Here is a 27,276-nt window from a genome sequence, read left to right as displayed (position 1 = left end):
GGACAAAACACCGTTAATGGAATGCTTTGCAGAAATATGGCTTTGTCCAAATTCATTGTGAAACTGCCTCATTTAGGTCACATCATGTTTTCCTCCCCCTTTCTGTGTTGTTAAATGCGGAAAAGTTCCAAGGTGCTACCAGAAACAGAATTGTTTGGGATTTTCTCTTTCTGAGAACTGCTTTTTCACCTTCTACTACTCTTATTTCTAAACAACTCAAAAACTCCAGTGTTTTTCCCTAGGTCTGCATTCTGTCCTCAACTTTCTTTGGTTTGGATGAGACTTTCTCCCCTTGTCTCTACAGAATCTGTCAATATTAGGCTATTGCTGTAAATGGAATCCAGTGGAAAGAGTGCTAGGTTTGACACAGGAGATCAGAGTTCTTTAAATCCATGTCCAGAATCTAGTTGTGTGACTTAAACTGGTCATCCGAAATCTCGTGCCCTCATTTCTTCACTAGACAGATGAGGTTAAGTGTATCTGTTCTACCCACCCCAGAAAGTTTAGGGAGAATCTAATGCCCAAATATAACTGAAGACACTGAAAGTTTAATGTGCCAGAGAAAGGGAATTTGTGGTTCAATTCATTGAGATTGACCCACACTGATTTCATCGATTGCAGACTGTACCTTGAAATGGGATAAAAAACAGGGTAATATTTCTTCTGAGGCTACTCAGAAGAAACACTATTATTTTCTTCTTTTCTTGTATCTTACATGCATCTTATTGAGGAGGTTCTCAGTGTGAATCAAGTTAACACAGGTCTTTGTTTATAAACTTTAAACCAAATTTAAACGAGCACTGCTGATTATCTCAAAAACGGAGATTGTGGATCCCTTCTTAGCTATTCTTCAACAGAGCTGTAAAATACTATAAATGTAAAAAAGCAAGTGACGATCTGATTTTTGTAGCAGTATATAGTCCGAGATCACAGTTTGAGAGCTCTATCTGATTGGCTTGCTGTTACAGTATGGTATGTAATTGTTGATGTCAGATTTCTTGGCTTAGTATGGAATTTATTTTTATAGTCTGTTCCCTTCCCCTCCATTATAAATTTAAAGTGACCGATTACTTTTTGTATACACTTAAAACTTTATATAAAATTTGAGTTTATCAACTTGTAGAACCGCTTAAGAACTTCAGCTTACGAATGCAATTAAATTCATTAAATTCATATATTTAATCATTCAACAGCTATTTATTGAGAGTCCTAATCTGTATCCTGTACTAGATACTGGGTTTAAAGAACTCATGAAGAGGTACAGGGAGATTTTGGGGGGAGGGAGTGATTGATGGCTTAGACTTTGGACACATTATGTTTGAACTCCCTGTGACAAAAGGATTGGGTCAATTGGTGACATTACAAATTATCATTGTCTTATAACATGGTAAGATCTAGTGACTTTCATGAAGAATTAAAATGTGCACTTTGTGGAAAAATTGACAGTGTTCAAGGTACTGATATTATACACTAGTTAGCTCATAATGCTATATGAGTAATTTTTAAAAAGTGGACAATTATTTTTAACCTAGTGATAAATGAAGAATTATGGTTGTTGGAGATAGGATATTAGTATATATTCTAAACCTAATTCACATCTGCATCTGAGTGCAGGAATTTGTTTTAACCTAACTGCTCTTAGTGTTTAAAGCAAGAACTTGCCCTTCCTTCCTTCCTTCCTTTCTTCTTCCCTCCTTCCCACCTGGACTCACCTGTCCAGCATGGCAGGCACTAGCCACCTGTGGGTATTGAACACCTGAAATGTGACTAGCATGAATGGGAGACTACCTTTGAAATTTTATTTAATTTTAACTGATTTTAACTTAATTTTTAAACCTGAAGCAGTATATGATATTTTCTGCTAAACACAATTTCATTTTTTGGTAGGACTACATTTCTCTTCAATTGTTGAACTCTGTGAGATATCACTGGTGCATTCTAGTGAACATTTTGGGCACGTGCGTTTTTTTCTAGTATAACATAGAAATACATTACTGATCTGGTCTGTGTCAACCGATTGATTCAGCTTGAATTTTTTTTTTAAATTTACCAAAGTAGTGTTGTAATATATTTATTTGACTATTTTATGAAGACTGCATGAATTACAGTGATAATGATGTAAATTATAACTGGTAATCACATTGACATACTTATTATTTTAATTATCTGGTAATAAAGGATATTATAGTTACTAAAAGTTAAGAATGGGCACATTTAAAAAATTCAAGACAAAAGCGTGCCACGGATGCAGAACTGAGTGGAGATACAAAAGAGGTGGAACAGTAAATGAAAAAAGAGATTGGAAGAAGGTGTCACAAATTTTATCAAGAATGGAAAATGCGATTTACTGCAGCAGAGCACATCAGAGAAGCTGGTTAGTTTGCTGTGAAAACAAATTTTTTAAGATGATAAAGTTGACAATGTAAGGAGACATTTTCTGGCATACGTAGTGAATTTGATAAGAAGTTTCCTCTCAACAGTCAAAAGGAATCAATGAAATTAGGTGCCTGAAAGCAAAATTGAATGTCCAAAAAACTATTTTTAAGCGATTTCTAACAGTATCTAAGCTTGTAAAGTTGACTAGTTTCAAGAGAGCGTGGATTCTTACACACACATCCAAAGTCTCCATTTTTAGCTGGAGAGATGATAAAAGAAACTCTTTCAGCTATGGAAATTTTGTGAGAAGATTATAAGGATAAGACTAAATGATATTTTATACAAAGTAAAGGATCTTCAGTTAAGCTACCAAATAATTGCCTGTAGAATGCAAGACCTGACTAACAATATCAGAGATCAATTTACTCAAAATTTTATAAATTTCAAATACTATTTTTAAGCTTTAGAGGAGTTGTGAGATATAAGACTCTGTCCTTTCAATACTTTGGGTACATTTTTTTCTCAAAGGACTTTGAAATTTATGAAGAAATGTTGCCAATTCATGGCTTAAAAAAAATTGAACTTATGGTGCAGGATCATGGTGCATCCTACATCTATCAAGGAATTTCACCTAGATATACAAATTTTAGTTTTTATAATAATTGACACTGTTCCAGCTGTGTTAGATAATTTGCTGGAATTTTAAAACCACGGACTGATGGTTCTCTTATTTCTTTGTTCCACTGTGCGATACATATTGAAAATATTTGTGCAGGGTTTTCTGAAACAGATTCTATGAAAAATGCCATGGCTATGGTTATGAAAATCATTCCATAGAGATGTGCAAATGCCATGAGTTATCACCAGTTTGTAGAAATGGTGAAAGAAATAGAAGACCATGAATTTAATGATCTATGTTTTTGTCACTGCTGACTGGCGGAATCATAGAAGCGGTTTACAAAGGTTTACTGCTCTGGTAACTCTAACATAAAGAATGCTCAATGTATTCAATATTCAAGAATCAAAGACAAAACTAGCAATGTGATTTACACTTTCTCACCAAAAATACACAGCATATAAATGAGCCAGATTTGAAGCTCCAAAGTCACAAAGAAAGCTCATCTGTGACTGCAGTAGGCAGGTACAAGAATTTACATTGAAATCAATAATAATGACTTCATGATCAATAATAATGATTTTATACATTTTTTTCTAACAAGAATCAATATGCAGAATATTTTAACTGTAAGCAACAGCATTATGTACATTGGCTAATGAAACCACAAAAAGCTTGGTTGATATTGACAAACAAAGTTGCTTTTCAGTTTATATAATACTTTTTTGTTTGTTTGTTTCCGCGGTACGCAGGCCTCCCACTGTTGTGGCTCTAAGTCTGTAATTTTTTTCAATATTATGGGCAGATGTGAACACCAAAATGAAATGGATGGTTAAGTAGCACTGGAGAGTTTGGTCTTTGATGTGTGCATCTAGACCTGGTTTAATATTTGATTATATGATTGAAACTCTATTCCCCTCTACTTACTTGAGTGTACGAATCATAACATATAATCATATTTTCTTCTCTATCACAGTAAATAGGTCATTTGTGATTTGAACTAGATACATCTCGACCATGTACCATTTTTAGATTTACCATGTAATTATCAACTATTTCACTCTCCATGTGTCTCCTGCATAGCGTTAGCTGAGAACAGATGGCAGGCTTGCATCTAGATCTATGAACGCTAACCCACAAGTAAGTTTGTAGACCGTTTGTAGTGATTATCTCACTGGGATTTGGGAAAGTCTTGGAGAGAATAAATCTACGATTGTTTTTTTCCTTGAGTTCAGTCTCTAACTTTGTCATCAGTGGAATTACAGGTCTGATTCTGATTAGACAGCCTTGTTTGTCCTTGCCAGGGTAGGGATGAACCACAATGAATACCTAGATGGCATTCCTTGAATACATTTCTTCTTAATGTTTTATGTTCTCTGTCAACTGACCAGTGAGATGGTAGAAGGAAAGCTAGGAGCTTCTGATAGTCAAATTTTTTAATGGAGGCAATTAACAGATTGGAGATACATCTTGATAAAAAGAAAGTATTTGGAATGATAGTGAGATCAGAGTACCAGATTGGCAGAAAGAATCCGCCAATCATAAAGTGGTGGGTCAGCAAAGGGAAGGAATGAAACTTAGCACGAAGCAATGGGAGCATTTACTGTACAGTGAATTGAGTCTCTTATTGAAGGATATGCATTATTTCAGACATCAAACTGCTGTTGACTGGGGTTGAGAGTCACAACTGCCACAAGAGAAGACAGCAATTGCAGTAGACCACCTGAGGTTACTGTACAATTGTCCATAAATTTTCTGTTGTCAATAAGCAATGCAAATATAGTTACACTTCTCTTTTCTATACATGACTCAGGATGCGGTTGCATTCAATGACTTTGTTTTCTCCTTGATATTTTGCTGTGGCTAACTTAAACCTGGCTTAATCTCCATAAAAACATGTTGTGAGGAGAGGGCAAGACCTGAACTCCTCTAGAATTCTTGGGGATGTCCTTGGGTAACATCTACTTTGTCAACTCATTAATGTCTCGGCCAGTATGGTACTACTGTCATCTCCATGACCTTTGTGGTTGAAGAGCTCATTTTCTTCATAAGTGGTTGTAACCTCGTTTACCCTCCACTCTTCCTTCTCTCTTCTCTTCTCTTCTTTTCCCTACCCTTCCTCTCTTTCTTCCAGCCAACATTTCGTAATCACTCAATAAATGACAAAGCTGGTCATGTTGTCATTGCCCTCAAGGGACTCTGTGAGGTAGAGGAGACACATGAAAACCCACAAATACTGTAATATTGAAAGTGCTATGATTATTGTGTTCACACAGTGTTGGTGGGGTGGGCATGTGAGAAGAAATCTTTATTCTACCTTGAGAATCGCATCAACAAAGACTTGATATTTGAACAGAGTCTCAAATGACGTCCAGGAGTTTGCCAAGTATACAAGGTGGGTGAATGCAGTCTAGAGAGAAGGAACAACATGGGAAGAGGTTAAAAAAAACCCACAATTATAAGAGGTGCGGAATGGCCAGAGCTTTGGATGTGGGAGAGGAGGCTTGAAAAACAGGTCTGGGTCACTGAAGCATCTTATAAACCATGCTAAGGTATGAGGTCTTGGGTATGTTGGTGGGAGCAGTATGGTGAAGTTTTAAGCAGAGCAGTGACTTATCACATATGTGTTTTAGAAAAAGCATTCCTGGAGAAGTGTGTGAATTAATTGGAGGGGCAGGCAGAGGACATGGGCAGACTGTAAACAGTGGCCATTTGGCCAGGCCAGGATTCACACTAAGAGCAGTGGTGTGCTTGTCTAAATGGTTAGCAACCTGTTCTCAAAAAAACAGCTCTAATTTTTAGCATTTGTTGATTTTTGTGGTGTTAATATTCTCACCATAGTCTATTTGAACTTATGAACATGATGTCACTGAATGCACAGTAGCATGCCATTATATAGTGTTTCCACCAGGCACAATAGAGGTAAAATGATCTCAGGAACAAAGGCAAGTAGGTATTATTTGAGTCAAGTTGGTGAACATTCTAGCCAGAACAGCATGGTTGGAAGCTGAGGGAATTGAAGAGACTGAAAGGCATTCAGCATGACTGTAGATTAGATGTCAAGGAATGAAACATTTGGGGGTGAAAACGGAGAGATAAATGTGATCTAGCAGGGCAAAGGAGCTAATAAATTTGGATTTGATCCAAATAATAAGGATAATAAGCAGCCATATATGTGTTTTAAGTGCAGGAGTAACACTTACCCCATTCTGGACAGTCACCAGGGACAGGGGGCTTGGATCATGACTGGGAGAGTTCAGGCAGCTGTCCAGTAGTCTAGGCAGGAGGTGATGGGAGATGATGCAGGGAATTGACCGAGGAGAGAGAAAAGGGAGAGGATTTGAGAGATAAAGTGCAGATGTGACAGGAGTCGGTATTGATTTGCATTTAAAGATGAAGGAGAAGGATTTTGAGGTGCTTATGCACGTGCAACATCTAAGTTGACATTTTCTACCGGAAGATGGAGATGTGGATCAGGTGTTCCACAGACAAGTTGTGTCTGGAAATGTGGACTGAGTGTTGTCAATATGCAGCTGGTATATGGAGGTATTTGAGGTTAGGGATAAAGTCATTCGTGGGGAGTGTGTAGTGGGAAAAGAAGGACCACCATCGGAAGTTCAAGAAGATTAGGAAAGATTAGCAGTTAGGGAGGGACAATCTGACTCGTTTTGTGCCAGGGAAGATCAAGCTAATACAGTGATATTAATCCTGTCTTCTTGACACCTTACTGATTCTGTGTCTCTCTTGACCCTGATCTATCTGAACGACATGGAGTAAAAAAATTGCCTCAAGTCCTCCCTGGGGTTGCTTTTAAGATGCTGACCATTATCTTGTTTTCATGAACGATATTTTCCCCGAAGTCCACATAGGCATAATCAATTTTTTTAAAACCTTAATTGAACACCTACTATGTGCAAGGCCATACGTTGAAGAGAAGAACATACAAGTAAAGTTTTGGTAGCCATTTAATTCAATTTACAGACTCTATAGTTGCACTCTGAAGTCTATAGCTGCACCACTGGTGAAAAATGTGGTGCCATCCATGCAACCATTAACATCTTTAAATACCTGCTTCATGTGATGTTGTAAGAAGGGGAATTTTCTAATCAACTCTCATTGGCTCACATCTTTCTTCTCTTTCTTTTCCTTTTTCTTAATCTTCATCTTTTTATTTTCCTGTTTAAAAAATCATCTTCATAGTCTCATACATACATAAACCATTGTGAGGGAGAAGCGTTTTGGTCAAGAAATCATAGAAGTATTGACATTGCTCCCTGCTAGACTCGGTAGTCCTCTATGAGTTAAGAAGAAAGAGTGGACATCCTTATCTCATGTGCACAGTGAGGAACAGAAGCTGGGAAATCCATGCTTTTTGATTTTAAGTCTAGCTCTGGATTTGAAACTACAATTGTTTAAAGACCCCTTTGAAATAAATGTGTTTTCATTAGGGGTTCCTTATTAAAAGCCACACGTCTAGGAAAGGATGTATTATGTTAGCTTTGTTGAAGAGCTAAAGGAGCTTCATGGAGAGCTATTCCTTCTCGCATCTTAGACATGAGGAAACCATGAGTGAGGGTAGCGTTTGTCTAACCCCTGTCACCGCTACCAACTCGCTCTCTCTCTCTGCCAAGGGATGCCCTGTGACCTTACGTGAGGAATTAATAAATCGACAGAAATAGAGTAACAAGCTAATTATCACATATCTATTACATTAGTCAAATGGGTTCAACATGAACTTTGGAACACTTGTAAATAATACACCAGAACAAATAACACCTAGTAATCAGCTAGCATCCTAGAACTCCTGTGTTCTCACACACATGACTTCATGGAACCTCAGAATGAACTAGTGAGTTAAATCAGGAATCATTGTCCCATTTCGCAGATGAGTAAATTAAGACTCAGAATAGTTATCGTGTGTCAAAGAGGGACAGAACTAATGAATAGGATGGGGGCTTGCACTTTCCATTTTCACTCAGAAGTCCGGAAAAGGGAAGTGAAGTACTCATTTAATATAAAGATTTCTGTTTAGGCTCTTGTTAGGTGAACACCTACTCTTAGCTCTTATAACTGTTAGCTCTTATAACTGTTACTTAATCGTGGCTGCATTAAGTTTTAAAATCTACAAGAGATTGGGCCCTCTCTGAATTTTCTATCCCCAACAATGCTGTCCATGGCTAAGAAAGGTGGCAATAAAGAGTTAAAGTGAAAAAGAAAACACAGTGATCTGAAATATTGAACCAAGGCTATACAAACAATGTCCATAGAAGAGCAATTTTTAAATTCCAGAGGGCGGATGACAACTGACTCGTGCAATTGCTGATCACTAATTAAGCATTCTCTTTTTTAATAGCCTCCTTCACAGACAAAATTCCATGGCTGCTGGATTTGAAGCCAGTCCACACCAATCAATATCAATCTGCTGACAAATGTTATTAAATATCTCTTTGATACCTATTTACAACTAAGAAAATAATTTCACAGCCAAGGGATTGTAAATGTGTGAAAAGAGCCTCTGACAGCTTACCTCACTCACTGTCTATAGCCCTGTGTCTGGGTGCTCAAGCCAGGAGACTAAGATGAAGGACATAATTAAGGGAACATATGAAGGCTGACAGTGGGCTGGAGATTAATTAGCTGTGCGTCAATAATCTCATCAATATCCGATTAACAAATGACACATTGCCCAATGAAACATATTGATTCATGCACACTCCTCACTGTTAATAAATTGAAGTTGCTTTGCTAAATGAGAAAGTTGACAAAATAATAGGCTGCTAATACTGCCCTGCTATTGTGATAAAAAACATAAAATTAGCCTGAAATATACAGTACTTAATTTAGGAGGACTGTCACTCCATTTATGAAGCTTGTTAATGAATGACAAGGAAAGGGAAAGGAATTTTATGGATAAGTTACTCAAAAGGGCTAGGAGAATTTCCCCAGGGCAGACATTTGAAAAGTACAACATGCATAGAGATGGCCCTAAGCCAGAATGCGTTTCTCAGTTGGTGTGTATGAAAAAAGTTTTGCTTGTTTGTTTTTAAGGATACCTTACTAATAACAAGAGAATTGCCTTAAATTTTGGAAGGAACTCTTTAATATTTATCCATATGAGATTACATTGTATCAAGGAGTGTTGTTTTTCATCTGTTTTAAGGACTGAAGAGCAACTGACTTATTTTAATACAATTTTGAAGGTTACACTCCATTTACAGTTATTACAAAATATTGGCTATATTCTCTGTGTTGTGCAATACATCCTTGAGCCTGTCTTACACCCAGTAGTTTGTACCTCCTTTTCCTCTACCCCTATGTTGCCCCTCCTCCTACGGGTAACCACTAGTTTGCTCTCTGTATCTCTGAGTCTGCTTCTTCTTTGTTTTATTCATTAGTTTGTTGTATTTCTTAGATTCCACATATAAGTGATATCATACAGTGTTTGTCTTCCTCTGCCTGACTTATTTCGCTAGCATTATGCCCTCCAAGTCCATCAGCTGGTTTTAAACAAATCTGATCACAGGTAAGCCTATGTGAAGTGGAGTGTGTATGTGTGTGTGTGTGTGTGTGTGTGTGTATACTTCTCATGTAAACCATTAGGCAGTAATTGCTTTGTGTGCCTCATGGCATCGCCATTGGTGGTCCCCATTATAACACATGCCAGTATTGTTCTCCCTTCTCACCTGTGTACACTTGCTCCTCTCTGAGCCCGTTTTCTGAGTTAAGCGATTTCCAAACCAGGCAAGTCCATCATGCTGCTGTGAAGGCTAGAGCAATTATAATTTACTTTTCTCTGTAGTCCATGACAGAGAGGCGGTAATAGTGTTGAGCAGGAAGGGAACAAAGTGATAATGATGGAGGTGAGGGCTCAATATATGTGGATGACCTACTGAGACTGTGGTCAGGAAAGGCGAACGGCCCCGCAGGTGGGTGAGAAGAGAAGGCTCTGCTAAGGACGGGCTGTCCCCATCTCCCCACAGCCATTGAGACCACAGCTTCTGACCCTGGGACTCTCCTGAAACGTCCCCAAGAGCCCTGGTGTACGAGGACCCCCTCTGAGGACAGACTGTTTAAGAGTATGGAAACATCTGCTTGCAGAAAATGTTTTCTCCAAACACACAGTCCCAAGAAAATGCAACAAGGAAAGGAATTTTAGGAGGCTATCAACTCCTGCGGGTCATTAGGGCATTACCATTGAGGACAGCTTGACTTAACGAGAGAAGCTTATTACCCCAAGTCTTTAGGTAACTGGATCCCCCCGCCGTCTGCCACAATTTGCACTTCTAGGAGAAAGAGACATACGGTAAGTGGCTCCCAGAGACGTATCAGGGCTTTAGTATTAGGATGTAACCCGGGCATTTCAGACTGTGCTCAATCTCCTGTCGTGTCTGCCCCGAATTCCTAGATGTTCAGAATCCAAATCCTTCGCTGAGAACCAGAGACATTTCAACATCAGGAATCTTTAAAGAAAAATGAAAACAGGAACACGATATAGGGAGGCTCGGGAAACTTGAGTTAAAACTCTACCTTGCTATGACGTAGCTCTGGAGCTTGAACAATTACTCAACTCTCCTGTGCCTCAGATTCTTTATCTATAAATGAGAGATTGGACTATATGTTCTCTGATGTTCCTTAGAGCACTTGGAGCACCATCAAGACATATGTCCATATCTGTGTGCTGAATAAGGTCGAAATGAGTTTCAGTACAACAATTATTGAAAAAAATAAAATAGGCTTTTCCATATCAAACTCACCAGAATTCCCTGTTCTTAGTAACTCTTGTGTTCAGGGCGTGACTATTTAGTCTCTTACCGGGGTGTCTGGTATCAGCATCTGCAGCTTCTCAGGGTGTCCCTGTCTTGATAAGTAGTTTGGAGAGAAGCTGGGTCATTAAGTTGCATGAACTCTAATTAGTGATCAGAAGGGAATATAAATCAATAATTTTCATTAGACATCCTGAGAAATGTTGAAACCCATTTCCTCAAAGTCCAAGCTTTTCCTTTGGAACAAAGTAGCATGTGTGGGAACGGAGTTTCTTTTTATAAGGTCTCTAGAATACAAATGAGCTCATTTCTTTTATCTGGGGTCTATAGGAGAGAAGTTTATATTGTGAGAATGAGTTCTTAAGAATGAAGTGTTTTCAAAAAATAAAAACGAGGAATTGCTAATGTTGGAAATGTATGTCAGTAGGGGAGATAGTTTTGTGTAAGAGATCCCTTGCTTTTGTCCCCCTGCATTCCTAAAACCAGTCTTGACTCTGTGACAGTTTTAATGAAAAATAATGCCAACTAGTATCAATGTCTTACATTAGTGAGTTCTTTCTACATAGCAGGCACTTTATATAGCCACTATATTAATTAACTCACAACAGTACCATGTGTTAAAAATAATATGTGACCTCTGAGGAGAAGGCTGAAGCTCAGAGAGGTTAAGTAACTTGCTCAGCATCACCCAGAGATAATTGTTAGACCTGAGTCTAGACGGTCTGATTCCAAAACCTGCAACTTTAAGCACTATGGGATTCTGCCTTTAGTATGGAGTGTTTGCCTAGAGCCTGGCAGGGACCTGCCAGTAATAGACACTAACCACAGGTGGTTTAGTGAGATGCCAATCTTCACATCTTCAGTGGATCACATTCTCTCGAGACCAAACTCTTTACTAGAAGCGTGCTCCCTAATCTCTAACAGGATGAGTTAGTATGTAAAAAGGCACTTACCCTGCCAATATTTTGTCACGAAATGTACCATCACGATAAAAATATCTGGGTTCTTGTTCTACTTCTGGCCTTTGAAAAGCTGTGAGGGCAGACAAACTAGGACAATTCAGTGCCGTGCATGGTGAGCACTGAGGTGATTCGAATTCCTTGTAGCATCTGCCAGGTTAACGTGGGCCCCATGTTTCCCTCCACATCAATTTCAGTCACTGGATGAGGGTTATTCAAGGGGTTTCACACGCAGCTGCTCTGTTGGCCGCTCCAATATAACTTGTGCTGGTGAGTCAGATTTCATGCCCAATTAGGATACAAGGGGAAAGCTTCCCTTGTGTAAAGGACACAGCTGCTCTAGAATAGCAGCTTCAAGATGCCTAGAACAGTCTCATGAGTCTGGATTCCTCATCCTTTTCTGTAGGCACAGAGGGATAGAAGTAAGGAAATCTTTTATTCCTTGGCCTCAAGCCTATGCAATTTTTAATATATATAGTTTATATATTTACATAACTTAATATAAAGTTTATATATTTGTATAATTTAATATCGTTTATATATGCACATATATGTACACATATATATCTTCAGCTAAACGTATACACCAGATAAATATATAGTAAATATTTGTTTCTATATTGTGTGTATGTTTGTACATGGATGTGTTTGTGTATATGTATCTATGGATCCATCTATCTATTCATAGTTGTTTTTGTTTTATTGCCATGCTCATGAAACTCATACACACATATATATATATATATACATATATATCTCTTAGGCTATATACACACATATCACATAAACATATATAGCCTGTATATTAGTCTATAGAGTAGGTGTATGTGTCTGTCTATGTATGTATGTGTTTCTGTGTGTATGTGTATTATGTATTATTGCCATACTCATACAACCACATCAAACACCTTCCCCAAGGAGTAGGTGAAGGGAGGCTTTAAAAAATATATATTTATTTACGTGGCTGTGCTGGGTGTTAGTTGCGGCACATGGGATCTTCACTGTGGTGTGCAGGATCTTTTTACTTGTGGCATGCGGGATCTTTAGTTGAACATGTGGCGTGTGGGATCTAGCTCCCCGACCGGGGATTGAACCCGGGCCCTCTGCATTGGGAGCATTGAGTCTTAACCACTGGACCTTCAGGGAAGTCCCTGAAGGGAGGATTAAAGTAAGGAATACTGATCTTGCAAACCATGCTTGAGATGTTTGCTATTCATTTTTACCTTACCTCAAAATCCAAAAGCCAAAATATGAAATGTTTTCAGATAAATTACTGCCCTTGCCCATTCTTTCATCCTGGAACTGTGGATAGAAAAGTGTTCTAGTGCCTGAATTATCTATGTTACTGATATTGATCAAATTCACCCAATTTCAACTTTACTTTCCATCTAATATAGCCAATGGAAACATGGTCTTAATTTTGCTCAAGGTTTCAAGACTTTTTTTTTTCTCTGTAGAATTTCCTTCCGCTTCTATTCTCGTTCACTGGTCATTCTAGTAACGTTCCATGATTTCATTTCCATTTTTCCATTGTTCCCACCACCCACATCCAGCTGGTTATCAAGTCCTGGCTTTTAGTCCTACCTGAAACGTTTTTGAACCCTTTGGTTACTTGCTTCCCTACCACCATTTTCCTAGTTTAGTCACCATTTCCTGCCTGGGGTGTTAGTATTTCTAGAACCCGGTTTTTACCTTCTTCCTCCTTTAAGACAAGCTCTGCACTTGTAGCCAATTCACATATAAGTATCATTTGCTGGGCACCTACTAATTCAGATCACTTAATCCTCAAAGCAACTCCATGAAATATAATTTCACATATGGGGAAATTGGCTCAGGAGAAACAGGTCCCTTGATTCCAAAAGCAGTGTTCTTTTCTCTGTGCAATGTGCTTCTACAACATGGATCTAATCCACATCTCTTTCAAAGTGTTGGTCCCTCCCTCTTGCCCATAGGATAAACTTTAGGCTGCCTAGAACGGTTCGCGGGACCCTTTACAATCTGCCTTTATGGTTCATTTAGGACTCATCCTCTTCACCATCATTCACACCACGGTCTGAGTGTACTTGTTCCTTGACAGTACTTGACGTTAGCAAAATGTTCATGTGCTGCTTTTGTTCAAGCTATTTCCTTTGCATGCAAAGCCCTTGCCTCCCTGGTCCACACATGAAATTCTTGTCATTTTTCAGAAGCGTCTAACAGGACACCACCTCTTTAAAGCTGCCTTTTCTTCTCCCAAATAGAACTATGTGCTTCTTTGTCTGCATTCATCTGATTCTTTGGTTATGTCACAATTATGATCCCATCATATTATTTTTCATTTAATAATAGGAAAATGGCTGAATAAACAATTGCATGTTCATTAAATGGTAGGATGTGTATACATTAAAACACATTTTCAAAAACTATTGTATGATTTGGGAAAATAATGTTAAGTGAAAAAGTAGAATGCAAAATTGAATTACAAAGAGTTGCCAATTTGTAATTATATAAATAGAAACCATAAGAGAAAGAACATACAAATACTAATTTACCAAAACAGTGGTTATCTCCAGATGGTGGGATTAATGATGATTTGCATTTTGTCCTGTAAGGTCTTTTGCATTTTCTAATTTTCCTTTATCAACAGGTATTACTTTAATAATCAGGAAAAATTATTATTATTTTTTCACTTGGGTAGGGTCTCCCTGCTTTAGATAGCTACATAATAATACCTAAAATGGTTGTTTAGTGCAGGATATAAAAAAGTCAAATGATTAACTGAGTACATCTGAATCCACACTATGTTTTAAAACCAGGTTTTTGGTAGAAAAATAAAATACCATAATAATAATTAAAAAGTAATCCAGAAGAATAAAAAGGGGAAAAAAGGGTTTTCCTACCTCTCTCCTCCTTCACATCCAGACTCGCAGCATTCACATCCAAGGTAACTAATTGTATCAGTCAGCTAAGTAATGCAGTGGTAACAAACAATCCCTATATCTTGGCGATTTACAAACATACAAGTTTACATTTGCTTGTACAACATGTCCAGTGCAGATTGGCTGCAGCCTTCTATCACATCTTTCTTCTAAAGCTCAGGCTGAAGGAAAGTGCAGCCAGAAACTCCCAGAACTGGGCCCTCTAATGAGTTAGACCTAGGGCTGGGTCACTGCTTGCTGGGCTCTAAGGGTAGCCTGGCATTTATTTTTAACATAAGTATAGACGCAGCCAATTATAAAAACTATATTGTTGAACTGACTGATTTCATTTCCTTTTCACTAGGAGCTTGGTGAAGTTTTTAACCAATGTTGCTTAAGGGATTGTCTTATTTCAGATTTCTATTCTTTCAGCTTCCAAGTTCTGCTGACACTCCATAAAATGTGCTCAAACATTTACCGTGTCTCACTGGTCTGTGCTAAGATGACTACTTCCCTTTATTTCCTGCTTCTTGTCAGTGTTTACAGGGAATTCTTGCACTCTGCAGCTGCAATTGCTCAAAGCTCAGTGTTCAGTGAAGATGCCCTCATCAACTATACGTAAGGAAGACTGCAGTTCTCAAATTAATGGGTGTCAGCTATTGCCTTTGGAAACCAGCATTGTTTCATTTGCACTGTGTTTGCCTCTGCCTTAGCTTTTCATGTTCTGCCTCACACGCTTGTAAAATGCCTAGTTTTAAAATCTTGATTTATTTTGGCAGATAGGACAGAATCTAGATTTAGACTGACCTTCGAAATGCTCCTTCACAGGGAGGGTGATGCATGTGGTAATACTTCCTATGCAGGCCTGTTAAATATGCCATGGGTCTTATTGCCTAACTATTTTGGTGAGGCAGCACAGTGGATTCTGTAATCAGACTGTCTGAGGTTAGAGCTTGCTGTGGCTAAAGTGCTGGCCATGTGTCCTTGGAAAATTAATTTAACTCTATTCCTGAGTTTTCTCAGTGGTTATATGGGGACGATAATCATAGTTACCTTATGTGGTTATTGTGAGGATTAAGTAATTTGATATGGGTGAAATACTTAGTTCTATGGGATATGGTAAGCATTCAGTAATGTGAAATTCTTATTCTGATTATTTTATGTCCATTGTGTTGGCTACTATTTTAGGCAAAATCAATTTATGTTGTTTGGTTAAAGGGAATCAACAAGTTAAAATTGGAGGGGTCTATGTGAGCTCAGTATAAAGACATATTTTCGTACAAAGAGAACGAGCAAATAATGGAATGAGTTAGCCCTCAAAATAGTGGACATGGTCATTGGACATGATCAGGCAGAGTCTGAAGGGTGCTACTCTGTAAAATTAAATCTCAAACCAACAAAATGCAATAATTATCTGCTGAGTTGTTATTAATAGTGAATTAATAAATAATATTAATATTATTTATTATAGTGAGTTATTAATAGTGAATGTTATTAATAGTGAATTCACTATTTAGTAATAGTGAATTTTCTAAGTATTCTCCTTTTGTATCATAATTTAGAAATGTTTATGTATGGTACTGAGCTTTCATCTTTGTTCACTGTTCATGCAGCCTACGTAGTCTATATTATATATCTACAATGGAGTCAGATAACATCAATATGTGAATTGCAGGTTAAAGAGAGAAACTATAGTTAAAAAAATAAGGAAGGTGGAAATTAGATTTGAATTCATACAGTTTTGAAGTAATTTACACAGCATTGGTTTCCTATAGTCTTCTGGAATGAGGTCCATTCTTCTGGAGGTTGCTTCAAATAACAGATTTTAAAACAGAAAGGCCAATTCATTGCCCTGGTGTGTGTGTGTATATATAAATGTGTGTATATATATACACATACAAGTGTAATGTCATACGTACAATGTACATCTTGCCACTTTTCTTTTAAGATTGGTATAAATTTTAAGAAAATAATTTTATATATATGTATCTTGACTCTATACAATAATTTCTACCCCTTTATTTCTGGATTCCATATCCTCTTAGCATTTATATTTACTCATTTTTTTACAACGTTATTTTGTATGTATTGTTTCATGGTCATTCTCTTTGGCTTGTGGCTGGGTGGGAGGGGGTTAGAACTGAACCATGAGGCCTTCGAGAGTAGCAAATGCATCGTCTGTTTCCTCTTACCTCGGCTCTCTTCTCCCTTAACTTCTCCGATCGTCATGTACTTAGTATATTGTCAAACTACAGTAGGCAATCAATAGACGTTTACCAAATGACTATTAGCAGACTCATTATCAAATGGAAACAAATAAACAAGGCTAGTAGTTTGTAAAATTCTTCCAACCACCTGTCATTCAAATTGTTTGCTCCCAGATCTTAAGAAGACAATGCTCTAACCATTGGGTTAATGGTTGGAGAGATAAAAGGTAAATAATTAATGAAAATCCCACTTTTTCTGCTTTTCTAAGTTAAAAGTAAATTATTCCCAGTCATTTGGTTCCAAGAGGTAATTTCATTTAAAGAACCTGCCCGTATCTCCACTTCTACAGAATCACTGTGTAAATTCAAGGTTAAAAATCATATAAACTGGGCTTCCCTGGTGGCGCAGTGGTTGAGAGTCCGCCTGCCGATGCAGGGGACACGGGTTCGTGCCCCGGTCCGGGAAGATCCCACATGCCGCGGAGCGGCTGGGCCCGTGAGCCATGGCGGCTGAGCCTGCGCGTCCGGAGCCTGTGCTCCGCAACGGGAGAGGCCACAACAGTGAGAGGCCCGCGTACCGCAAAAGAAAAAAAAAATTCATATAAACTACATGCTTAGGCTGAACATAAATAATGAAAGGATAATTTTAAAAGAGCAGTCTAACCACATGCATGCCACTTAAAGTCAGGCTAGAAGGCTCTCCATATTCCTGTCAAATGGCAGTTTGGAAGAATTTTTTCTTTAAATGTTAGCTAGTTGAATATCCACTTTCTTTTGACCCATACAATTCTACTGAATGATGTATTTATTGCTAATCTTAGCTGAGCACATACTACGTGCCAGGAACTGTTTCGAGTTTTTGCTTGAGCAGTGCCATCATGATGGGCATGAGTTGTCTCACAGCACTCATGTGAGGCAGGCAAGGTTGCTGTTCTCTTTTTATAGGTGCAGGAACTAAGACACCAAGAAGTTAAATAACTTGCCCTAGGGCACCCACCTAAGAAAGGGATAGAATTGGAATTTGAATTAAGGCAACCAGATTCCAAAGTGTGTGCTCTGGGCATTATATTATATGGTCTTCCCCTTTACAGATAGTTCTATGAAACAAAATAGTCTTTAAAAGGTCCAAATTAGTCTCAAAATCAAATGCGCTCTTCTCACATTGTGTTTTTAGCAGGGTAAACAATTTACCTCTGGTACAGTCAAAAGTGCAAAGAAGATATAGTTTCATTATTTTTCAGAGCTAATATAATCTTCATGAGCTCCACTGTTTTGGGTAGTGGATAAAATGAAATGAAATTTAATTTGGTAAACTTACCAAAACTTTAAGCAGCCTCTTGGGTAGTTCAATCATTCTTGGACAAATTAGTTTTTCATTTACTCTTTCCTTCCTCCTGTTCGCCTTCAACGTGGGTTTGGGGGGTTTGGAGAAATGACATGTTATGGTGGAGTTGGTCTTTAGAGGTGGGAGAGCTGATGTCCCCTGGGGTGTAGTTTGTCTGGTTCTGTTCCTGAGGACTCTGCACCTCTGCTCTGATATCTAGAGTGATGTGTGGTCTCTCCTCCCTTGACTTGGCCAAACCTGATGTACTTTGTTAACGTGGCCCCATATCAACTCTCTCGGCACTGTACTATCTCACTGGGATACCCCTGGTAACCCGCAGTTTATTGATGATTGATCACCCTTGTCTCCATTGTCCCTTTACCCTGTTACTAAAACAACTTCGTCTGAAAAGCTTTGCAGCCAGACCCAGTGATCAGCACTCCACCCCTGAAAAATACAAGCAGGGATTTCGGGGTCACAGACACACAACGTGAGGACTAAGTATGACACAGGAGTGATAAATTAAGCTTTCTCCATGCCTAACGATGGCTCCTTTGAGCTGTGGGGATAACACCGGGCAAGTTGGTTATTGGAACAATAACACCCTTGTTTTTCTCTTTTCTCTCATCCTGTATAAAATGCCTCTCCTTTCTGAGGCTTAGGACCCGCTATGGCACAGGATTTACCTACTTCTTTGGCCTCTTTCTCCTAGAAAGCGTGACCTTTTTCAATGTTTTCACCCCAGTGGACCAGTTTCCAAGGTCATAGCTTCCTTCCTTCCCCTCCCCCTTTTCCAGTGGCTACAGTTTATTTAACAAACATTGAATTGTAGGCCAGTTACTCTGCTAGACACTTAGAAATATTAGCTCATTCAGTTGAATTCACATAATCCTTGGAACATCGCTATGGGATAAATAGTATTAGCCTTCCTCTGCAGAAGAGGATGTTGAGACACAGAAAGTCAAGTAAATTTCCCAAAGCCACACAGCTGTTATGTGGCACAGCCAGGACTCAAACCTCCACAGGCCTGGGGTCCAGGCTTCTCGTCATCACTCTACACTGACTCTCATACAAAATAATGGCAGATGTGGCCGGGCAGAGAGGAATTGGATTAGTGATAAGGAAACAGAAACTTGAAATGACATCAAAAATATTTTATCCATGACATGTTCATAAGTTTGAATTAGGCTCACTTGGAAGAATAGGTCTGAAATGAAAAGAAATCACCCAAAGAACTCTTGAGTTAAGTAAATATTTTAACTGCCAACAATTTTTCTAGACTTCAGCTGAAAGAGAAGTGATCTCTATAGGTATATGCTTGAATTCCATTATTATAACGTGCAGCCTTGCTAGTAGCTACAGCGAAATAATTTTGTTTTTGTATTTTTTGTTTTGTAGGTATGTAGGGTAGAGAGTTTGGCTATGTATATGGTTTTTGTCTTTTGATTAAGTATATTGGATATATTTAGTAGTTATTAACAATGATAATTAAAATCACTATGAGCTATTAATAACACAATGATGTGACAAAATGACAAAAAATAATAATTTAGTGTGATATTTATCCAATCCATTCTCCTCAGAAAGGCTTGAGTTGAGCATAATGCCAAACTTCCTTTTTTTTAATTAATTTTTTTATTGGAGTATAGTATACACAATGTTGTGTTAGTTTCTGCTGTACAGCAAAGTGAGTCAGTTATACATACACATATATCCACTCTTTTTTAGTTGACATATACATACACTACTATATACAGAATAGATAACTAATAAGAACCTACTAAATAGCACAGGGAACTCTATTCAATACTCTGTAATGACCTATATGGGAATACGTATAAGGTTTGATTTACGTACTCTCAGAAGACCCATCTATCTCTAAATATTTCCCTCATGGACAAAAGTCCTTAACTTTATGTAAACTTCCTCTGCTTAAGAATTTACTTGGAGCAGGTGATAGCTGATTTTGGAGTATGAGGGATTTGAAAGCCAACAAGCCAGCGTGATGTGATACAACTGGGATTTGGGGCTTTATATAAGAGAAAAGCAACTGGCACCTGTATGCTGGGAGAGAGAGCATTGTGATGTATGAAGGTTGAATCATAAAAATTGCCAAAATTCACTCTTTTTTGAGCTACGAAAATGTCAGTCTCATACAGTTCAAACTCAAGAAGGGATCTGGAAATTTAGATTCATTTTGAAATTTTGCCTAGTATTAACTTAGACCTAATCTAAACTCTAATTCTACCCAATCCTTCTCTACCCTAACACTTGAATAAAAGTGAAAAATGACTCTAGGCAAATATTTATTTTCAACGTTTTAACTTTACTAGTAGATGTGAAAACTCAGTATGCCCTCCAATACATACAAACTGCTTTGGTTTTTTTTAACTTGCATCTTGAGTCTGCTGTAGGATGCTTGCAGATAATCTAGTGTTGACAGGCTACATTTTAAGAACCTGTTTCTTGCAAAAAAAGACCACAATTGACCAATTTTAAGACTTGATGCTACGTAATGATATGATTGCAATTTTCTCAACAAAAGATGAAAGAAAGTCTTTGTTGATATCTTACTCTTCGAAGGCTATCAGTTGCATAAAGAAGTGGAATGTGACTGAGCTTTTGAGAAGTGGGTGCTGTGACATTATTGCTTTATGCATATCTCAAAACATATAATGCAAGACTTATGCTTGATTTTAGAAGGAACCCCAATGAACTATGCCTCCTAAGGTTTATCAGATATTTTATTTAAGATAAGAAACAAGATGGAGGATAATATAAACCTTCTTTTTATGGATTAAACATTGAAAGAACTTACCATGGCTGACTTTCCAATATGACGTATTTGAAGGCGAACCAGGTCTTCAAAAATTTGTGGGTTTCTAAACTGCAAAGAGGTTACCTTTTCTTAAGTTATCTGGGATTATATACAGTGTTCTCGGCAAATGCATGATGGTGGCTGATTCTCTTTACTCAGTTTGCTTACAAGTTGTTTTTCACTATTGTTGGCTTACTGTCAGAGTATTTTAGGTTTTCAGATATCGTAAGTATATCAAATATGGATTTATTTCAGTTGTGAAGCCGTGCCTTTGATTCTCCCAGAGTTTACATATCTAGTAAAATTTTAATTAAAAACTAGGTCATCAGGATGGTTTCTCATATATTTAGAGAGGAATTTCTTTTACACTTTATTCAGGTCTGCTAATGGGACTCCAGTCACTCCTGAGTACTCAACAGTAGATAATGCAATGCCGTTATAGTTCCCTTGACCTGAGGCATTACTCAAGTCTTCATTTTAGGGGCAAACAACAAGGTGCTCTCATTTTTAAAATGTGTACTCAGTATTAATAATGTAAAAGTTTAAAAATCTGCATTTGTTCATAATTAAAACATTGCTACCTTACTAGTAGTTCTATTGAATCACTAAGACAAAACTTCAAGTATGAATTTGGTTTCAAATGTACCATAATCAGTACATAGAAAACTAACTTTGGTGATTTTTCTGGGTAATAACTATATTTAATCTTTGTTGAAGGTTTATACCTAGCACTATCATAAGTCCATGACATACAGTAAATTAACTCACTTAATTCTCCCTGCAATGCCATGAAGTAAGTACTTATCATTCCCATTTTACTCCTGACAAAACCGAGGTACGTGGGTTTTCACCAAGGTCATATAGCCCATGAGCGGCAGAGCCAGAGTCTGAACTTAGGGATTCTGGAACCATGGTCTGTGCTCTTAACTATTATAGTATTTTGTTGTATTTGAAATAAAGATTTTTTTAAAAAAAATTACAGAAAACAGAATCTTCTGTGTTTTCATTTGATAGTTTCTTGTTTCTTGGAGAAGACTAGTGAATTGGTATCTCTTTTGAATTTCAAGGAGGCCCAGAGATGTCTACAAATGGGTTGAATGGTTTTTACCCTGTTGGATTAAGTTAGAGGCTATTGATAATTTCAGGCATTTATGATAAACAGTCAACCATGTGGAAACTGATAAGCCATATTAAGTTATCATTTCCTTAGCACTTGCCTTGTGCCGGGCACTCTGCTGTGCCAATTTTATACTTTATCTCCCCTAATCCTCACTACCATCCTTCAAAATAGGTGTCATTATTATTTACAGTGAGCAAACAGGCTCCGAAGCTAACTAGCCTAGAGATAAGAAATGGTCGTTGTATGCTTTTAACCGGGTTTACCACATTCTTAAACATTAAGCCAGTGTTTGCAAATTTGTGGTCAGATGTCCTGCTGGATCAAAATCACAAAGGGTGTGATTAAAAATATCTACTGAGTCAAAATTTCTGCAGAGTGAGTCCTGTTGAATAAGAAATATTAATGTGTATCCAGTGATCCTTACAATATACCCAAATTTGAGAACTGTACTAGGCCAGAGCCTCTCAAACTTTAGCAGTCAAGGGAATTACCTGCATGGCTTGTTACAACACAGATTTCTGGCCCCAGAGTTCTCACTCAGTTAGTTGGGAGAGGCCTGAGAAGTTGCATTTCTAACGAGGTCCTTGGTGTGCTAGGCAATGCTACTATACTATGGGAGACATAAAAAAGATTTTTGTTTAGGTTAAAATAATTTTCATAATATCCTTGCATTCTTTTGCCTTGTTAATTTCATCATAAGTTATCTGTATGTGGAAATTATTTTAATCACTTCTGTTTTTTTCAACTACAACGTTCTGACCATTTCTGTGGTTTTTACTGACATATCCACCTATTATACATTTAAGAATTATATCACACCCTTTCTCCAAGTCCTACGATTCTACAAATAATGCTTGTCACTGTTTCACTTAGGTTAAAAAGCGAGGGAAGGGATTGTTGAGGCTTCTGAGCATTTAGGAAGCAGAGAGATGGCAATTTTCAAATTAAAAGGAACATCATCTAAAGTCACATGCATCTTCTGGCTGTCACTCTAGCCCCCATGGCTACCCCCTCCCCATCAACGGATGGTTGCCTGAGCGTAAAGCCAGGTACAGTAAAATGCTTCAGCTGGGGTATGTAGCAATTATTCTGTGAGTCGCTGAAGTCCTGCCTCACCAGAGAAAGGCAGCTGACGCAATTCTGCCTGAAGGGCTTTTCAGCAGAGCATCTGTTTTTTTGATACACTTTGCCTATTAATTTTTACCTCCGATGTGTTGGAACTGAGGAAAAAAACCCTCCCCTCCTTGATGCCTGTCTCTGCCTATTTCTCATGCAGGGATCATTGATGTTTCAGTAGTGCATATTCCCAGGAAGCAGGAAATGATCTTTTTTTCTTTAATATTCTCTTTGCTTAACTGTGTATTTATTAATGGCAGATTAGATAATCTCAAAGATATCTTCCAACTTTTGTTTCTAAAATTCTATCACATGCATTTATATATATATATATATTTTTTTTTTTTTCTTTTTTCTATTTTCTTGGTGAGGAGAGGAGGCTTATTCGTCTGTTTGAATAAACTTGTAATCATGCACATCTATTGTAAACTTTTTTTTTCTTATTTGCTATAATTGTACTCATTTCCAAAAAGATAAAATTAGGAATATTATTTTCAGAGAGACTCTTTAATGTCACAGGGCTCTATCAGGCCAAAGAGCATTGGCACAGTGAAGCCACTTCCGGAACTATTGAACGTACCAAAGATCTTCTCACCATGAAACTCAGACACGATTGTCACTATAGAAACCACAGTAGAGTCAGAGATACAGTTTCAACTGGAAAACCTTGCCTGGAACCGAGAGACAGGTAGGATTTTCAAAGCCTTCTCAGTCATAAATTAAACTTTGGTGATAGTGAAGAATTTTAAAGAGTATTTTGAACCTGCCTAGGGGTAGAAGAAATAAAACTTTGACACTTTCCTGAATTCCTTATATTACATAATTCCCCCAGGGTTTTCAGAAGGGATTATACTATGTTAGATCTTGTTGAAGATGGCATTTTACAAGCCACCAAGGTGAGAAAGTAACACTCACACTGCATCAAAGTTGAAAGATGTTATTTTTGCATTTTGTACACATGAAACCAGTCATTTAATCATTGGATTTGTTTGTTTTGAAGCGACAAGTGGTCGTACTCTTCAAATATTTTTTATTGGATGGTGTTATGTCTGTCTGTTTTATTGTCATTTTAGTTGCATTTTACCTTCTTCTAATAACATCTTATTTTGACAAAGCAATGGCAAAAATAAGACTGAACCTTAGGTAATCTGTGTATTCCTTTATCTAATGTCATGCTTTTAGGTTGGTTCAATATAGTGTTGAGGACAGTAAATAAGATAACATCTACTGTCTTTGTCTACTTAAACTAAATACTTTATGTTTGAACTACCGAACAGCTTAGGAAAAAATGAAATGATGAAATTCAAACACAGAAACTGTTCACCCTCATAGTACGGCACATCACTGAACCTCGTCAAAAGTCAGCAGGCATCATTTTCTTTTGTTTTATCAACACGGCGTTGAACCGACCTAAAAGTACAACATTAGATAAACAAAGGCACAGAACAAATTACCTGCCATTCAGTCTTATTATTCTCCTTTCTTCCTTCTTTTCCTTTATTTATTCAGAGTTCAGACAGAAGAGGATGTAATTTACATACTGCCGATGCCCAAAAGAATTTTGGCTTCAAACAATTTCCCATGTCTCATCCTAGAGTAAACAGTTGATTTATGTATTCATTGAAACTAAATGGGCAAAGAAATGATTAATGATTAATGAGTTATTGTGGAGTATTGCCCAAGGGAAGAGAGAACAGGATCAGAGAGCTCTGGTCCCTCCATTCTACTAGAGCTTCTGATAAAAAGCTCTTGGCATTGTTGACTATTTATAGCCTTTTTGGGCTATTCATGCATTTTATTACTAAAAGAAATTGGAAATAGCACAATTTGCAATAAATGGAATTTTAGCCTAGTAAAGCCTTGAGCACTGATTTCTGGAGTTAATTTTATTAGCATGAGTCACATTTCTCACTAGAACCCACTTCTAAGAAGCACCATGCCTGTAGATCAAATCTTACCTTGGACTTACTCAAGTTGGTGCCGTTTCATTGCTTATTACTAACTCTGAATTACAAACACCACAACAGTAAAATCTGGCTTCTATAATATCTGCTAGAGGAATGAAACTGGAATAGTGTTTCTAATTTGGGGTACATGCTTCTTTGAACATTTATGGAATTTTAAATGGTTTGGCGGATATTGGAATAAGGAGAGGTCAGCATTGTAAGGAAATATGGAAGAAACTCTTTTGTTAGAGTTTGCAAAGCTGAGCTATCTGATGAATAGGAATAGACTCATTGGCTTGTTTTGGTCAGACATGCTCGTGGCTGCAAGCCGAGGAATTTCAACTAGGCACACATCATCAAGTCCTCATATGTTCTCATGAGTGTATGATGTTAAAAACAATCCAATTTATGAGTCGATATAATCCATTCAATTTCTACTAGGCACAACTCATCGAGTTCTCATATTCTTTCATAATGTATTATGTTTAAAAAATCAAATTTATGAATTGATGTAATTCATCCCATTGATATAAGAAAAATAAGAAGCAGTTTTTATTAATTCCTGCAGATCTTCTCATGCCAATGACTCTTCTATCAAAACCAAAGAGGAAGACGCATTGACCAATTTAACTATCTTCAGGGAAACAAATTGAATTAAATAATTATTGAATGAATGAATAAGCAAATGGTGAAAGAATTAGACCATTGGTACTCGTAACACAAAAGGTTGGATATAGTATTTCTTTCAGCATAAAGCAACATTTGGAAACACTTGTACTATATTGCTCTGATAGACAGTTCAGCATTCCCATTTGTGGGTATTCAAATTCAAGTTGCAAACATTTTTTAATATAGTAATTGTCTGGTATTGATTATTGCCTATTGCTACCTACTCATCTCTTCCTTTTACCAGGAAACCCAGGGCATTTAACACAGTGCCTGACACATGTTTTTTGAAAAATAGAACAAATGAATAAATAAATGAATGTGAATATGTAAATATATACCCACGCTGGTAGCCTTGCTTTCTCCTCCAATCACATAGTCTGGTGGATGTATAATGCCTCTCTTGGAGATGCCACACTCAGACGCACTAGGAAGCCTCTTCTGAATTCCTCTCTTTTTCCTAAATGAGCCTTCCCTTGCAGTCTTGCTTTCTGCTGGTCTCAGTTGCATATTTCTTGATGAGGGTGTCATCTTCGCTTTTTCAAAGGCATGCAACATTTCTCAGATACCCCGGGTACTGTGAAAGAATATAAGAGTGGCCTCCTAGAAAGGGTAATAAGTCTTTTAGCAGATTATACCCTCTTGGCTAGAAAAATGTTGGACCATGGCTACTCAACATAACTTACTAGTTTTAGCAATAGTTGTCACCTGTCATTCTTGTTCACAGGTAACACATTTGTGGCATTTTTCCTTTGCTGTGTCTTTGGCTCTTCTAAATGGTGAAGAATAGACACAGATTTTGGACCTCTGCTTAGTCAAATGACCATGATTACAATTATGCTTAAAAGAAAATGGGGCAACCATGATTGTAATTTTCTGAGTTAAGCCAGCAAATTAACTCAGTTGATCTTAAGTTTAGTGCCTATGAAACACTTAAACCTGAGTTAAGAGAGCAAATTAACTCAGTTGATCTTAAGTGAGTGCCCATGAGGCATCATAGCACATTATGCAAATCCAGCACGCATTGAAAAAAGCAAGAGACCTGCAGTGACTACAACAGATTGCATAAGTCTCCACAAAAGGAAGTCAAAAGTGATGGAAAATGTTTTTCTTTTCTCAACATGATATTAATTAAATTATTATACAAAGTAATGCCTTTTGAGTCTCCCATCTTGTTTTTGTTTTCTCTTCAAACAAATGCTGGCTTTATTGTCGTAAGGTGTCTGGAAATTGTTCTCTTTGGAATTTGATTTTTATCTCTGTAATAATTAGAGAAGAAGGAAAATACTGGTTGTTTTTTAGGGACAAAGATATCTGGTGACTAAAAACTATTTGGGGATATGGGGAGCAATAGGTTGTATTTAATTAGTTCTGGCATTACAATTGGGAGAATGATTTTAGGTGATTTATCTCTTTAGCTCCTACTTTTCTACCTGCAAAATGAAATTACAACGCTTGACATCAACGA

Source organism: Lipotes vexillifer, unplaced genomic scaffold (assembly GCF_000442215.2).
Source record: "Lipotes vexillifer unplaced genomic scaffold, Lipotes_vexillifer_v1.1 scaffold444, whole genome shotgun sequence".
NCBI lineage: Eukaryota > Metazoa > Chordata > Mammalia > Artiodactyla > Lipotidae > Lipotes > Lipotes vexillifer.
Note: the sequence above shows the minus strand (reverse complement) of the source record.